Raw genomic sequence first — 18,420 nt, forward strand, 5'->3', positions numbered from 1 at the left:
GGGCTTGTTTGGTTTTGTCCGCGGCCTGCCCCTGCCCCTGCCCTACCCCCTTCATGCAAAAGGCCAAGGGTTTTTGACCCACCATTGCCCAGGCCGAGTTCATGCTTAGGGCTCTTTAGCCGCCGTCCAGTGAGCAGAGAAAGCAATCGCGCAATGAGGCGAGAGCACTCTGTGAATGAACGCGGGCTCGGCGGGAAAACAATTTTTCTTCTTGGCCGCCCGCGTCAGCGGCCCTAGGGGGCAATCCTCCTTCCCAGAAGACCCCCTGCACACCCGGGCCTCCGCACCTCACGGTGGCCACATACATGTTTGGCGGAGTTTGGAAATGGAGGCGTGAGGACAGTGCACTGAGGGCTCCACAGTGTGGAGCCGTCTTTGGAAGGGGCGGGTAGGGAAGCGGGCGCCCACTACGCTCGCGGAGGGCCAAGAGCCCTAAAGGCCACTCGCGGGCGCGGAGGCAGCAGGAGGGCGAGAGGCGGGGCAGGGGGAGGAGGCGCGGGAGTCCCCGCCGCGGAGCTTCTGGGCAGGCGGGAGGGGCAGCACCTGAGGAATCCGCCTCCGGCCGCGGCGGCCGCCGCCTCGCTCCGCCCCGGGGAACTGAGCGCGCGGCCCGCGAGCCTGCCACAGAGACGGCAGCCGGCGGCGGCGCTAGCACCTCGGAGGAGGGCGGCCGGAGCGAGCGGAGCGCAGCGCTGGGAACTGGACTGGGGGTGGGGAGACGAGCCCGGCCGAGGCGAGGGCCACCCCGTGGTCCTCTGCCCTCGCGCCCCGCCAGGGCCAGGTGAGCGGCTGCGGGGACGCCAGGGCGCGGGCGTGGGGAGGTGAGAGGTCGCCAGCCGGGCGCGAGCGCACGCCTCTGCTGGGCAGGCGCTGCCCTTTGGCGGGCTGGACACCCTGCCTGCGCCGGGAAGCGCAGCGGCAGACTTTCGGGAGAAATAGGAAGGCGGAGTGGGGGTGTGAGCTCGAGTGCGTTTGTGTGGCGAGGGCAGGCGCCTGTGCCAGCCTGGGGTCCGAAGCCGCTCCCTTCCCGCCGCCTCGCGTCGCCCGCCGAAGGGACCCAGCCGGTGCTCTCCACGCCCAGAGGCCAAAGGCCTGTCACCCCGGGTTCTACTCGCTGCCTTTGTGGCGGGAGCGAGGCAGCCCGAGCGTGGGATGAGGGAGGCTGCGGCGCGCGGCAGCGCAGGGAGCGCAGGGGCAGAGGCGACGAGGGGGCGCGCCCCGACCGGCCTCCCGGAGCCCCAGGGGCGTGAGGGTGTCCCTGGGGCTGGCTGACGGCGGGTACGGAGACGCGGAGGGGACGGGGAGAGGATGGATAGAGCTCCGCTTGGTAAAGTTGAGAGCGTTCAGACGTGGCTGAGCGTTCGCTCAGCGTCCCTGGGTTTCTTTCCTCCACACCAAATGTCACTTCGTCACGAGCGGGCGCTCGTGTCTTCGGCCATCATTTCCATTTTTCTGTGAGTGGCCGAGGACCATTTTTATGCAGAATGAGACACAAAGGGTTGTGTTGACAGCTGACCCTGACACGAGTAGAAAGCGAGGTGAGGTGTGCCTTGGACGGCGGAGGGTGATGATGAGGCGGTTTGTTAAAGTGAATCGATTCCCCCAGCCCCTCTTCCGAGCTCCATTCAGAGGAAATTGTCTGTGGAGATTCGGTGCGTGGGGTTTCGCGGTTACACCGAGCCCAAGGAACGTCCCAGAACACGATTCATCTGCACGGGAGCAGCTGCTGCCTCTAACCGAGGCAGACGGATCCCGGAGAAACTCCCCAGTCTTGCCCCTTTCTTCTTTCTGTGGCCGTGACTGTTCCGAGGTCCTTATCCGACCCACTCTGACCCTCTGTCGCCGGCTGAGAAGATAGAAACCAAATTTTAAATTCTACTTTCACACCAAAAGGTACCCCTCTCCCCCTTGAGACGAGAAGCTCTGTTCAAATCCCATTTTTTAAACCTAGCCATTTAAAGATGGGGGTGAGCTTTTCCTCAAAAGGTGTTTGAACTGAATGCTCCCTTTAAGAACCTCTCGTTCCTCTGTATGTGTTCTTTTTAATTAATTAATTAATTAATTATTGTGTACATGTTCTTATACTTTAAATCCTCGAATTCTGCTTTGAGATTTGTGACTGGGTTGGTTCTTTCGGCAAATTTCTATCGGATTTTACAAATTGCAATACTGAAAACTTGTCTAAAAGGGAAAGAAATTAAGATAATTGTTTCATTGAAAATATTTAGTAATGAAATTACGTGCATATAGGTATGTATTTAAAAGGACAATTTTAATTAATGAATATTGAAAAATAATGTGATAGGGTAAAAATTTCAAATAACAGTGAAGAGTATAGAGTCTTAAGTCCCCTCTCCCCAATTCCATCCTCCCGTGTCCTGTCCTTCTCCCCAGAAGCAACCACTGTTGTAAATTTCCTGTATATCCTACCATAAATCTCCTATTAAAATGAAATTACACTATAGAAATAGAGGATGAAATGAATATAAGACTGAACCATATATTAGTGGTGATGACAGTAATTTGATATCCACTCATGATGACATTAGAATCTTTTATTTGGCCTAAGGTGGACAATTATTACCTTGAAGATTAGTTAGAGTGGTAAAAATCTTAAAACAAGCATTCAGTGGAAAGCAGAACTATTAAACTATTATCCCCTCCCACACACATACCAGTTTCTCCACACCGGTTTTTTATAACATTTGTTGATTTTTTCCTCCATTTTGGAACTCTACGAAGAAGAGAATGAGTACTATAGTTTACTTTGTCTACTGCAGTGTGTGTCTGAAAACACTGAAAGGACATATGTATGCTCCCATTGACATGACATAATATAAAAATGTTTGCATTAAGGGAGAAATATGGAGGCCAGGTTTAAGAGATTTGGTTGCGTCTCTTAGTTTCAGGCCTAGATTTGCCAGAAAGTAGCCACACGAAGTAACTTTCTTGGAAGAGCTTGTATTTCCCCCTCAGTTAAATAAAGAAATTGAACTACATGGTTCTTAAGGGTCCTCCTAACTCCAGAATTCTATGATTAAAATAGTAGTTTTGTAGGTGTTCTAAGACTGGCTAAGAATAATCCAGTTGAATATTAGACAGTGAGGTGACAAAAAAAGATTCCTGAATGGCAGATTCATAAAGAGGAGTTTAGAGATGTTTAAACTATATTCCTGCTCTTATGGGTTTGATACCATTGGAGAACAGCTACTTTAACTTTCCCGTAAAATGTCTGTTTATGTTGCTGAGAGAAGCCAAACCCTAGGCTGAATGGGCCTCTTCGTGTCACCTTGTGTGGCTAAAGAGTGAATTCTCTTCACAGCTCACACTGCCATTTTTAGGGAAACTACTCTTACTAAATCCTTACTTTTTGGTAAAGTGGAAATAAAGTTCATTTGCTTACTTCAAAGAGACTTGACATACTTTAATTAGTAATTCTCAAAAGCATTTAGACTATGAATATATTCCCTACAGTTAAGATATTTTAGTTACCTTTTAAGTATTCACTTAGAGATCATGCTCTTAGGAAACTAATCTCCAAAACACCTACAATCTTTAGGCTAATGATTCCTGGGTGGACACTGGAGTTGAGTGATTGCAAAGTTATGAAAGTAAAAAGAATTAGCTAATTTTAGTTATGTATGATCTAAATTAAGGGATTTCACAAATACACTGTGTATCATAATTGTAAAAATTGTTGATGTTAAGGTATGGATCTCATACTGGAAGCTTCTGAAACACTGAAAAATATTATGTAATTATTTTGAATAAATCTGTGATATAAATAAATTATAGTAAAGATTTAGAAATTATTTGATTGGGATGAACTAGCATAATAGATTTGTAAGGTTGCTTAGAGTAATCTTGATTGACTGAAAAAACTGATAAAAAAAATTAAGTACCCATAGTGAAATTCTTCAAAATGGCAATAGTTTCTGTTTTTTTCCAACTCTCTTCCCAGTCTTGCTATATGAATGTATATTTTTGCTGATGTCTTATCATATTGTAGGTACATTTTTTACTGATTTTTTATAAACATTTTTCTATAGTTTACTATTACGTATAGTAATTTTATAATTGTTTATGCAATGGATGTCTCATCATTTACTTAACCTTCCTATTTTGAGTTTTCCAGTATTTAAAAAAACATATAATGCCCATCTTCGTGAATGTAACTTTATTCTTTTCTTTTTTGACTTCCTTAGGAGAGGCAGTATAGTGTAGTTGCAAATAGGTCAGCTTTAAAATGAGAGGTTCTAGGTTCAAACCTAGCTTCATCACTTATTGGCAATTATTGGGCAAGTAACTTATTTTTTCAGAACTTTAATTTACTAATCTGTAGAATGGCTATAGTAATAGCTTTCTATGAAGTTGTTAAGATAAAAAGCAATAACATGAAACACATATTGACTGTAGCTATTATTTTTATTAGGAAATTTCCAGATTTCTGATAATTTCTAAATTGCTTTCTAAAAGGATTATGTAAATTTATACTGTCATTAGCAATCTATGTGTGTGCTTATGTTATTTTAAAACATTTATATTATTGTTACTAATTTGATGAGTGTGAAATTGTATCCCTTTGTTTTGATTTGGATATGTTTGGTCTTGTACAAAGTGAGGGATAGTTTTTTCAGCAGTATTCTACAGTTTTCTAAATGAAGTGGTGGAAGTTTCATTGCCTTAGTCATTTTGAGCTGGACTATAAGATGGACGTAAGACAGAGGTCAGCTAATGGAGATGGAACCCAATTTTCCAATAGGCTTTTTTAAAATTAATTGTAGTTATATTGTATTTTCAGCCTATAGTAATATTTTTTAGCTCTTACTATTATTTTAAACCTTAGAAAAGTAGCTGTTAAAATTAATAACTAATATCATATGTAAATCCTATTTAAGTAAAAATACCATCTTCTTTTCCTTGAAGGGCTGATTTATAAATAGGAGTACTGTCATCACAATTTGATGGATTTTTACTAGGACTGCTTCTCAAAACTTGAGGAAAAATTGGAGAGAGAAAATTTATGATCTTGAATCATGTTATCTTTTGGCTACAAATGGATAATGAAGCTATGCTCTCTGACTGGAGTTCTTACAGAGTCAAGGTAATTTAGACTACGCAAAAGTAAGTTCTGGAGTTCCAGCAGCCCTGATATTTCTGGCAAACACACACCCAACATGGATAACAGCAGCTCTTTGTGCTTTTGAGCCCCAGGAGGGCTCCCTATTGTGTACTCTTTCTTCCCTCCCATTCTTGACTGACTGGTGATAGCAACTCCCTCAAGTCCAGATGTGAAGTCCCACAGTGACTCCTCTCTTTTGCCCAACTCTGTGTTTACCCCTACCACCCATCCCTTCAGCATGTTTGCTTTTGTTCTGTCTGTGATATAGAGAATTCACTATCTTCAAGGTTGTGGTTTCAGGTTTTATTTTTATTTTACCCTGTGCTCTAGGAGTATCTTCAACAATCCCTATGGTAGAGACTCCAGCCATGATTAGCATAGATTAACACATAATCAGCACTTGATAAATGCTTGTTGCTATGAACCATATCTTGTATTGTCTTCTCTGTCCCTGGTCATGGTTCTATTTTTATGGTATCAGTCTGCAGAAGCAAGTTCAGTTGTGTCCTGTATTACTGTGTTTGCCTATATTACCAAGGTTAGGAGTTGGGAAACCTGCTTGTTCTGGCTCATCTCACTGCTTGTGTGCTTAGGGGAGTTTCTTAATTCCTGTGCCTTACTTCTGTAAAATGGGCTTAACAATTGTTACCCTAATTACCAACCTTCTGCATAGGATTGTGAAGATAAAATGAAATAATGAGTGTAGACATATTTTAGAAAGAAGGTTTTATAAATTCATGTTATGTTGTCAAAGTTACATATTGTCATTAGCCTTCTCAGAGTGTCCATATCTTTGAGAAAACCTCATGTCAGTGTGGACTTGCACTTGGAACTTGGAGTTAAATGCAAATTCTTGGGGCCCACCCTAACCTGTTGAATCAGAAACTCTGGGGATGAGGCCTACCAATCTGCATTTTAACAACCCTTTCAGTGTTCAGATTATAAAGATTCAATAGATTGATAAAATCTAGTGTTGGCAATTGGCTAAAGAAATGGTTATTTTCGGCCGGGCGTGGTGGCTCATGCCTGTAATCCTAGCACTCTGGGAGGCTGAGGCAGGTGGATCGCTCGAGGTCAGGAGTTCGAGACCAGCCTGAGCAAGAGTGAGACCTCGTCTCTACTAAAAAATAGAAACAAATTATCTGGCTGACTAAAAATATATACAGAAAAAATTAGCCAGGCATGGTGGCACATGTCTGTAGTCCCAGCTACTGGGGAGCCTGAGGCAGTAGGATCGCTTAAGCCCAGGAGTTTGAGGTTGCTGTGAGCAAGGCTGACACCACGGCACTCGCTTTAGTCCGGGCAACAGAGCAAGACTCTGTCTCAAAAAAAAAAAAAAAGAAAGAAATGGTTATTCTCATATTAAGAGTGATGGCGAATAATTACAAATTTTCTGGAGAGTAATTTGGCATTATGTATCAAGACTTTAAATACCTGTCCTGTCCAATATGGTAGCTCCTAGCCACATGTAGCTATTTAAATGTAAATTAATTAACAGTATATACAACCAAAGATTCAGTTTCTTAGTTGCTCTGGTCACATTTCAGGTGCTCAGTAGCTGCATGTGGCTGGTGGCTACCATGCGGGTTGTGTAGATATAGAACATTTCCATCACTGGAGAAAGTTCTCTTGGAGAATTCTGGTCTAAACTCTTTGACTCAGAAATTTCTAGGAATTTGTTAAAAAGAAAATTAGATGCACAAAAGCATATAACAGAAATATCACATGAAATGTTATTTATAAGAGTAAAATTTTAGAAACAAACACCATATTAAAAATTGAGTTATAGTAAATACCTATGAAAATAATGTTAAATGTGTTGTGAAAGTATTTCTATTATAGAATGATTTTACTTATTTGGGTAGATAGCTTAGGTACAAGAGGTTTGGGGATCAGTTTTTCTCTTCTGAAAAATGCACATGGGTATGACAGAGCTTTCCCTTCTCAGCCTACAGCTCTTCTCACAGTAGAATAGGATGACTTTCATTTAAAAAAATGAGCAGAGGCACTTGACAGCTCTCTAAATTGCATCAGTATCAGCTGGGTTCTTGTTAGAAATTCACAATCTCAAGCCCCTACCCAAGTCTACTGAATCAGAATGTCTGGCAGGGCCCAGGAATCAGTGTATTAACAACCTGTCCACTTACTAGCTGTATCTGCCTCCTATCACTGAATCACTGAAGTGTCATTTGTTTTATCTTAGCCAAGTTAAATCTCTCTGAACTCTGTCCAGGCACTGTTCTAGGTACTGGAGATGCCGCAGTGAAGAAAAGTGACAAATATCTCTGTCCTCTTGGGAATCAAACAATAAACAAAAGAAAACAGTAAAACATTTTGTTTTAGATAGTGAGAAGTGCTAGAGAGTAAAATAAAGCAGAAAGGGAAGTTAGAAAGGGAGATGGGGTTGTGATTTTTTTGCACTGAGAAGTGACACCTGAGAGAAGACTTGAAAGTGACAAGAGAGTGAGCCATTGCAAAGTTTAGGGGAAAGGGTTCTCGCCTGTTGTTACAGGGGTAACTAGGAGACCAGTGGCCTAAAGAGGAGAGGCAAGTGAGGGAGTGAGTGGGGGATTAGGTCAGAGGGGTAATCTATTAATAGATCTTTTTACTTCAAATTCTTTGTTCTCTCTAGTGTACCACACTCCTCGAATTCTTTACTTAATCAGTTTGTAAAGAGATCAAACATCCTGAAATTTACTGTTTTTCAGCGTGATCTGTCAACTCCTGCCACATTTGCTTGGGGTGCTTGTTAAGTACAGATTATTGGTCACTAGAGCTACTAATAAGAATTTCTGGGGTGGAACCCTCGAATGTGCATTTTAACAATCTTTCCAGGTGATTTTTATGGACACAAAAGTCTTAGAACCACTCTTCAAATTTATCATTTAGTTTTTATAGAGCAGATGCACCTAAAGTTGTCACCTCTGCCTGTATAGGTTGCAATGTGAAGAGAAGATGTAATTGGTATGTCTCATTTACTTTCTGTACTTGTAAACCCAATTAAATGGACAGTACTTATAGTAAGATTATATATATACATATATATATCTCTTTATGGGGGTATTTGGGAAACTGTAAGACTATTATCATAAGTTGTACCCACATCAGAGGATGGGGGAATATTTTTACTGGAGAGTTCTGCCACTCGCCCCCCATATAGTCTGTTCTGTTTTTTGGAAAGGGTAAATTTAAATCTATTTGATTTTTTTCTCATGTTTTCTTTTTCCTTTCTTCTTCCTCTTCCCTTCTTCCTGAAATCTAACCATTCTGAGTCAAACATCATTAATATTTTGGTGGCCATTCTTTTATGCATCTCTATGCATATTTGTGTATATTCACCAACATAAATAATTTTACATAAGTGGGATTATATTATGTTTTTTTAAAAACTGTAGTCACTTTTAAAAAATCAGGGGTGTATTTTTTCCCCTTTACCCTTTATTTTCATGCCAACAATGTCACTAATCTGCCATTTGTGTTGTTACAACTTTTTCCATGATCATGTAACCTTATAAATATTGCATATTTTTCAGTATCTTATATATACTATTTTATTTTATATATATGCACATATATAAAAAATCATCTTTGTTTTTCACTTAATACTTAATAAAATACAAAGGCTATAACTCTAAGTTAACTGGTATATCTTGTATTTATTCTTTTTAATTCCTACATAGTATTCTATGAAAATATTAGACAGTTAAACAGCCATTACTTCATTGCAGGGCGTTTATTTAAGCTAAGCAGGAAACCAGAACTACATAGTAAAAGATAGACATATCTGATTACACAATTCTAAAACATTTTTGTAAACCAAAAAAGAACCATAAATACCATAGACAAATGACAAAGATTGGGGAAAAAAAAGTCTCTACATATACAGATAAAAGATTACCATATGTGGCACGTAAGGAACTCTTACAAAATGATAATAAAATATTTTGTAAAACATAATTTTAAAATATTTTGCAAACACTAGGACTAGCCATTCACAGAATCACTATTCCAAATGGTCAATAAATATGAAAAATGCTTAGCTGTTTGGAAATATAAGTTACAAATAATAATAAGCTATCACTGGATACCTACTTGATATTAACATAGAACTTTAATCTACATTAAAATTTCCAGAACTACTTTGTTTATTCATTAAAAAATCTATATAGAAACTTTTGTTATGTAAGTTATATTAAAGCTCTAAAAGATAATTATTTCCCAGGGCTTCTGATTTGCTCAGAGAATCTGAGGGAGATTGACTTACTTTCTTTCACACTCAGCTCAAAATATATTCTGTTTTAAAACAGAAGATTATTGGATTTTAGGGGCATAGATCAATCTACCCTGAGAAGAAAATAATGTTGCAGGGTTTACTTGACTTGGGCAAGTACTTACTTGGGCAAGTCAAGTAAGATTACCCAGCTAGTCCTGCATGTTTTCTCATTTACCAGATTATTTCACAGTGTCTTCTCATACCTTTAATTGCAACTAATGCAGAGAAGTCATATTTTAGGAATTTTTTCATTTGCAAAAGATATTGAATATGCTATATTTAGAGAAATTATACTTTAATATGTTCAGATTTTAAGTAGAAATAATTGCATATGAGAACAATATAAAAAATCAGAAAAGAAACATTCCAAACAATCCTACCATCCTTACAAAATGAGCTGTTGCTGCAGTTCTGCTTCAAATATTTATCTATATGCATTAATGATTTTACATACTAATAATAGTTCTCTAATATTTCTAAAATCTTTTGGTAACTTTGACTTTCAGGCTTTTTAAGATGGTCTGCTTGACTCTGCCTTATTTTTCTTTCAATCTGTTTTTCATGGATGCCAGTTTTAAACCTTGAACGTTGTTTCATATCATCCAAATGATCAAATGCCTTCAATAGCGATCAGTTTCCTCCTTTAGCATTTCCCAAAGGCTGTCACCCTAATCGTTAGCACCCCAGTCTAATGCTGTCAGCTGCATGTAACAAAACAAAAAAACTAAAGGTGTTAAACAATGATGAGTTCTTTACATCACCAAAATGCCTAGGGAGAAGAAGGAGAAAGGCAATTCCTGGGTTAATTCATGTGCTTAACCACATCATCATGGACCAAGTTCTTTTGTTCTTTCTCTGCCATCCTTAGCTTGTTGATGTTTGTCTTCCAGCTTGTCTCTGCATCATCCCAAGATATTATCAGCACCCCTAAAACTCACATCCTTACACAGGTTTGACTGGACTCAGAAAAAGGCTGTTTTTCTTCAGGCTAAATGCTTTTTAAAGAGTTTACCTACATACATAGATGTTCCAAATCCCCTTGGCCAAAATTCAGCACATGCTCATGCATAAGTCAGTCAGCAACAAGGAAAATGGAATTACCAGGCGGACGTAGAATATTCAAGATTTACCTCAGAGCCTGGGGAAGGGGTTCATTCTTTGAGGTCAGCATGCACAAACTCTGGGGTTATTAATATTGAAGAAGATCAGGAAATAGCTTGATCAGGCAACCAGCAGTGTATGCCATGAAGTTGAATTTCCTCAGTTCCCTTCAAGGCTCTTCATAGTCTGACCCCATGATAATTTAATACAAAACCTGTATTCTAGATAAGCCAATTAGTTGTCTCTCCTGCCTATATATATCTTGCTAATGTGCTTCCCTACGAATGACTTGACTTAAGCTGTTTCTCTTTCTTAGAAAGTTCTCCCTATTCTCTAGAGCTGATGTGGCTATTTCAATTTAAATGAAGTAAAATTTAAAATTTAGTTCCTTAAGCACACTAGTCACATTTCAGGAGCCTAATGGCCACATGTGGCTAGTGGCTACTTTACTGGATCACAGAAAGTTCTGATGGACAGCCCAGCTTTAGAGATTCTTACAGATTGTATCTATTATTTAACACAGTGTTGCCAAACTAAGGACCGCCCATATGAGAATCAATCGGAGGTGCTGTTTAAATGTAGATTCCGAGCTCTAGGAGTAGGCGCTCGGGCCACTTTCATGCCTAATGAAGATGAAGAACACTGCTTTGAAATGTAGTTTAGTTTATTTCTTTTATAGAAATGTACTGAATTTTGGAGTTTTCCTTAATTTTCTCCTACTGTAAACTTCTATAGCATTCATAGTTTGTATGTCAAGTTTTAGCATTTCATTATAGACATTAATATTTTCTAATTGTTTCAGAAAGTACTTTTTCCTGAATATTATAAGCCCCATAAGAGGAGGTACTATGGCATATTATTGCCTGTGTTTTCCAAAATGTCTACTATAATGTTGGGTATATAATAAATATAAGTATTGACTGATGAATTATATTATATAGAACTGACAGTCTACAGTGTATTTAATTGGCAGTTTTTTGAAAAATCATAATACTGTCTACCATATTGAAGATAGAAGATGGATGATAGTAGGAATCTCTTCTTATTGTTTTTCCTCAATTTCATTTGTTGGAAATAAAGCTGAAAATCTTGGTTATATTTCTAACAAGTAGTATATGAGGGTGTTCCCTATAAGGCTTAAATTTTCAGCATTTAAAAAGTGCTCTGATCCCTTGATTCTCTTATAGAACATAAAATAGTCAAACCTCTGGATCCATAGTTGATAAAGAAACTTTCTGTTGCAAATGAACTTCCCACGTGGACCAGGGTTCCTCTCCTGATTAACTAGAGAATCCCAGGTACCTGTTCTGGCTGTTCTGCTTTGATGATTTAATAATGGCCTGAGAATTACTGGAGCAGGAGATTAAAGTCTTGGGAATATTAGAGAATAGCTACTTTTACATCTTTACAAGTTGGAGCACAGTGAATGATCAAGGTAGAATACTAACACTGTGGTCATGAGCAGTGGCATCTCACTTAGGACTAATGTGAGGAATGTTTCTCTTTGTGTATAATTTCACAGATTGCATCATTCCAGGAGATGATGTGAAAAAAAATGAATACATTTCTGTGGTAGGCTCATTACCTTATAATACAACATCAATCTAATCTATCACTCTGTTGCCCGGGCTAGAGTGCCGTGGCGTCAGCCTAGCTTACCGCAACCTCAAACTCCTAGGCTCAAGCAATCCTATTGCCTCAGCCTCCTGAGTAGTTGGGACTACAGGCATGCACCACAACACCTGGCTAATTTTTTCTATATATTTTGAGTTGTCCAGCTAATTTCTTTCTATTTTTTTAGTAGAGACGGGGTCTTGCTCTTGCTCAGGCTGGTCTCAAACTCCTGAGCTCAAACAATCCTCCTGCCTCGGCCTCCCAGAGTGCCAGGATTACAGGCGTGAGCCACCGCGCCCGGCCTAACCTATCACTTAAGAAATAAAATCTGTATTGAACAAGTAACTATTTTTCTCTGAGACTCTTGATATTTTGGACTCAAAGGCAGTTGACACATAATTTAATTACCAAATAGTCACATTTCTGAGATGTGGATCAATGGATCAATGCACCAAGCACAACACTTAGTACAAAATAAACCCTCAGAAAATGCTAGTTCGTTTTCCTCATTAGTCTTGTTGAATTGAATGATAGGTCTCAGACTTTATCAGAGAGTAGCAATTAGTTTTAAGTGTTTTGCCTCCCAATTAAAAATGTTACCAAGTTATTTTCTGGAAAAATTAGATTGTGTAAAAATCTTTCTCCTCCTTCTTCTTATAAATAGAGGAATCAAATACTAGGTGTGGTATTTTTACAATATTTTTGGTCAAAAGTTGTACAGGAGTTGTTTGATTGATAGGTATTAAATGGACCATTTGCATAATCTTCTAAAGCTCTATTGGAGTCTGGAAGTGTATGTCTGGGTTATGGTATTTCAGATATTTGAAATGTTTGAGGTTTTATGCTATCATAAAGGCCCCTGAGCCAGTAGAATGCCTTATCTCAAATTCTGCCTCCAGAAGGGGAACTGTGATGGAACACTGGCATATTTACATATCTGGAATTTCAAAGAGATTGTATGTTAGAGTGTGTGTGTATGCACAGAACATAGCCTTTAATTAAAAAAAAAAAAGCCCCAAAGGTCTTTGTGACCCATTTACTCTTCTTTTAGTCCTCTCCTACTATTTAATAGTTTAATTTATAGCAGGAATTAATAATTTAGTTTAAAAATTTAATTAATAAAAATTAACATACAGTACATCACACATTGTACACACATCATTTCTAATTCTCACAACAGCCCTGTAAAGTAGGCATCATTATTCTTACTTTTATAACTAAGAAAAGTAAGGCCCAGAAGGGTTTAGGTAAATTTCACTAGAGCCCTTGGGTAGTAAGTATAAAGTTAGAATTCAGTTAAGGCTGGCTGATTTCAACACCTTTGTTCTTTCTTCTATGTCATACTCTTGGGTACATGTTTTGTAACTCAACTAGGTTGTAAGATCTGGATGTCTGGAATTGTATCTTAAAATGTTTTATATTATCCAGAAAGTTAACTTATGGCAAATATTGCTGCTCTTGCTCAAGGTGGGGTAGCTAGATGCTAAGAGACATATTATTAATAGCTCTTTTAGACCCCACTAGGGGACCATTTAGTGCCATGTTTTTGGGAAACAGACTGTACAAGGAGGTATTGTGGTTGGTAAGGAATGGTGCCAGAGGGAGTCAAGTCTTGGCTTTACTCACCAAACTTGAATGAAAGCTCCAAGACTGCAAGTGCTTTGTCCCCTTCACTCACAGCTCTATCTCCAGCCCTAGGACAAGCTCGTAGTTGCCTCTCAGTAAACATATGTTGATAAATGAATGAATGACCTCTGTAGGGACCTGTTAGCTTTCTTCCATGGCTGTGTATTCCATCCTTAACCTGTGCCAAACTTCTTTCTGCTTTAAGCCACTGACTCCAAGGGAGGTGGGAAAAGGGAGGGTAGATGGAATAACATAAGCTCTTCACCGCTACTGGAAATACTAAGACAAAGCCCATGCCCTTTGGAAGCTGGCTCAATAGCATTACCTTTTGAATAAAGCATGGTAACAAGGAAAAAGAAATTCAAAACAAATCTGTGGCAAAGGTGAATGGAGATTCATTTAATTTTTCTCTTTGAATTTTATAGAATGATGATGTCTTTGTAATCCTTCATGCATGTTCAATTTATCATCAAATTTACTTATGTAATTTAGGTAATATGGACCTTACACTTGCCAATAAATATCCTAGTTAATAAAAAATAATTGAAGACAAGCAGGGAGCAAGATGGCCAAACAGAAACCTCTGGTGATTGCCTCTCTGCACAAACACCTAATTCAACAACTAGCCACACAAGCAAGAACCTTCAGAAGAACCAAAACTCAGACCATAACGGAGTTTGGAACTATACTGAGAACACCTGAGGAGGCCCCTGCAGCACAGGATCAAGGCCAATGGAAAAGGAGAGAAGTTCTAGTGGATTCCTACAGGGAAGTCCAGGCTATGAACCCAGAAACCAGTCACAATCAATGTCCAGGTTTAAAGGGTGCATGTGTGGAAGCATATGTGAGTTGTTTTTTTCTTGCATGACAGTCTCCTTCTGTCATGCCGAAGCCTTCACTTAACTTTTGTTAAATGCTACATCCTAATCTTGGCTGTGCTGTAATTGGAGAGTCCTGGGGCAGAGAGAAGCAGAGAAAGAGGCATGAGCCCCAGGAAAGCCAGATAAAACATGGCAAGACAGGGTCTCACTCATGATAGTATCATGGTCTGGATGGAGGTTGGATGATGACAAACCCAAGCACAGATTTGTGAAACAAGTGTAGCATTGCCTCAGGATGCTCAGAGGATTTGGGGAGAAGAATCTAAAAAGAAGTGCAGATCTACTTGGGGAAAACTAGAACTATTGTTATTTAGACATTGACAAGAAGAGCAAATAGGTGTTCACACATGTAAAATAACATATAAAGAAGAACATCCACTACCTATGTTTGAAATAAAAATGGATTGAGACAATCTATATATGAATTAAGAGTGAACTTGCTAAATAAGTTCTGGAGTAACCATACAGACTGTAAAGAACAGATGTAAAAACAATGGAACACTCTCTCGGTAGTTAAGGGCAATGTAGAAGCTGAGTCGATGGAAAGCAGGACTGGTAACAAGACTTCCCGTAGATTTTTGTTTAATCATATTTAATATTATGTATTTGAAACATTGAATTAAATGTTTGTTTAAAGTAGGCTAGAAGAAGTTGGGTAACCTGGGCCTCACATCACAGGTATTTTTGCCACATAAATTTAGCAGGCTTACATTAAGTGAATGTAAATTCAAATTATCACCTCATAGACTACCTGTAAATTACAAATAAAAAAGGTACTTTTACAATGGGAAAAAAATCAGTGGACACCCCTTAACCCAGAAATGAAACTGAGCTTCACCAAAGACAAGACAAACTAATGTGATAGGCTCCCAAGTTGCCACAGAAGGAGGTACACAGGCTCATGCATGGAAGTTCTTGCCAAAACAGATAACCTGAATCTAACCATAAGAAAACAACCAGATAATTCTAAATTGTGGGACATTCTACAAGATAATCGGCCTAGACTCTTCAAAAATGCCAGTGTCGGGCTGGGCGTGGTGGCTCATGCCTGTAATCCTAGCACTCTGGGAGACCGAGGCTCAGGAGTTCGAGACTAGCCTGAGCAAGAGTGAGACCCCGTCTCTACTAAAAATAGAAAGAAATTATATGGACAGCTAAAAATATATCTGTAGAAAAATTAGCCAGTCATGGTGGCACATGCCTGAAGTCCCAGGTACTTGGGAGGCTGAGGCAGGAGGATCGCTTGAGCCCAGGAGTTTGAGGTTGCTGTGAGCTAGGCTGATGCCATGGCACTCTAATCCAGGCAAAAGAGTGAGACTCTGTCTCAAAAAAAAAAAAAAAAAAAAATGCCAATGTCATGAAAGTAAAAAAACAAACCTCAGAGGGCCTATTCTAGATAAAAGAAGACCAAAGAGACATGACACCCAGTGCAGTGTGTGGACCTTGACTGGCTAGCAGATTTAATGGGAGGGAAGAGCTACAAAGGACATTTTTAGGAAAACTAGAGAAATTCTAATTTTGGAAAAACCTAGAATTGGATTGCATATGAGATGATTTTAATGTACAACATTAAATTTGGGGGGCATGATAATTTATAGATATGGAGGAGAATGTCCTTTCTCTTAGGAAATGCAGGTTACAGTATTTGAGGTGAAATCATGATGTCTAAATTTATTTTCAAATGACTCAGCAAAAAAAATATGTAAATAGAGTGATAAAGAAGCAAATTTCACAAAATATTAATAATTGGTTAATATCTGAAAAGAAAAATAATCGAAGCCATATGGTATTTCCAGGATAATACTGCAAAGTGGAATAGAACCGTGAAATTTATAGTCTGGAAAAAAGTGTTTTGAAAAATGTGACAAATTTCTTGTACTGTATAAATGTTAAAATTCATATTGCTTATTAGATTTTTAAATTGATAAGACTTCCAAAATAGTATGAGTTTATTTTAGATACTGTTGCATGGGAGGTTACCAAACATCTATATGGTGTTTACCCTTGGGAAGCTAAAGTTCATGTATTGCAAACAGATACCCTAATTCTATCTTAGATTAAGGTTTGTTTAACTGTACTAATTTTTTTAAGGGTTTGAAGTAATAATTGACAATAGTAATTATAATATCAAACTGTCTTTCAGTTTTCATTTGGATGAAAGGTAATGACTTCATCAAATACACTTGTCACTTTCTTAAAAATAATTTTTTTCTTCATAATTTTCCTACTGAGCAAGAGGTTTATATCCAGTAGGGATAATAGAATTCTCCATTGGACAGAAAATTAACAATAAGGATAAGTTAATAAGTCTTTATTAAGCACCTATAATTGGAATGGATGCTGTGGAGAGAAAGAAAGGAAAATAAAGAGCTGTCCCTGCCCTTGGGGAAACCTACAATCTAGTTAAAACACAACACTGTGGTTTGTGGTTTTGTAGATTCAGATCTAATTTTATTCAAACCATGTTCCTCAAACCATTACTAATGTAGTAAAAGATTTATATAACATAATATGTAAAGGTGTTATTTGTTCTGTTCTCCAGTATCAAAATTATAAAAGAATTCAATTGAACGGATATCTAATGAATTTTAATGTTCATTTTTTTAAAACTAGAAATTTTTAACTTGTTCATGAGACAGTGAATGTAAAATTTAAAACAGTGCTGGTGATGTTAAGAAAATCATGGTATGATTCTTAAGTTTTTAGTGATGCTTCACGGATGTTATATACTTTTATAAATAACACCAAAAGTGTGACATGGACTTCTTTTGGTGGGCGGTGGGGTTATGAATTTGACCACTATTCAACTCATATCTTTTTTTTTTTTAGTCTTATAAAGCAGAAACCAATTTAAGTATATATACTCCTTTTGATATGTTCTTTATATAGTTAATAAAGAAATGGTCATTTATAAAGAAAATGAATGAAAGCTCACTTTGACCTTCAGACTATGTTTAAAGCACATTTACAGTTAAGATTATGTAATTAGTATATTACTATTCTGATGCATGTAGATTATACTGAGAAATAATATTCAAAGCATGGATCTTAAAGCATTTTCTTATAAATATAATTCACTTTTAAGAAATTTGGATTTTCTGCAATTTTTCATCAGTGAAAGCTGTGTGTACTCTAATTTGACCCTTGATATGTCTCCCATTAGGTACAATATTAAAAAAATAATAAGATGAAATCAATACCATATTTATGTCATATGTTATCTTTTTAGAAATTTTCTTTTAATTGAATGAAACTAAATTTTCTACCTGATTTGTGGACCACCAGAGAAAGGAAGATAATATTAAAGAAAGAAAAAAAAAAAAAAAAAGAAAAGACTTAAAGGATAATTGGAACTCAATACTTACATAATAATATTTTAGCTTTAAACTCTGTTAGTCCTTTATATTAGGATCCACTAAAGATTATAAGTTATTCTGCTAAATTGTAGCTCATTACATTTATGTAGTCATTTATTTTTGCTGATATTGTTTTATTTATGAAAAAGCTTATGTGCATGGGAAATCTGTTTTGAGTTGGACTTTTGTTAGTAGAATTCTATTTTGACTTAACTGCTTAGAGATACTTTTCCCTTAACTCTTATATTAAGTGAAAGTATTAGCATATAAATCCATTTGAAATGATATATCAAGTTGACTGATTAAAAATAGTTGTGCAGACACAATTTTCTTTCCCCTAAGAATTAGACAGAGATTTAAATCTCTGAAAACATTAGTGTGTGTGGGTGGTTATGATGGTCCAGCTGCCATTGTGTGTGTTTCATTTAAATGTAAATTTATCTTAGG

General features: G+C 38.1%; 1 protein-coding gene across 4 annotated transcripts in view; it reads left to right on the forward strand.

The window, feature by feature from the left end:
• The first annotated feature begins 624 nt into the window (after positions 1-624).
• The window catches only part of GREB1L (GREB1 like retinoic acid receptor coactivator), a 253,833-nt gene continuing 236,037 nt past the window's right edge, over positions 625-18,420 (forward strand). For all 4 annotated transcript variants that reach the window (XM_045527987.1, XM_045527989.1, XM_045527990.1 and 1 more), the window contains exon 1: positions 625-781. The gene's annotated coding sequence lies outside the window, so the exon portion shown is untranslated. The remainder of the gene's footprint in view (positions 782-18,420) is intronic.

The sequence above is a fragment of the Lemur catta genome, chromosome 16 (assembly GCF_020740605.2).
Source record: "Lemur catta isolate mLemCat1 chromosome 16, mLemCat1.pri, whole genome shotgun sequence".
In the NCBI taxonomy this organism is placed as follows: Eukaryota; Metazoa; Chordata; class Mammalia; order Primates; family Lemuridae; genus Lemur; species Lemur catta.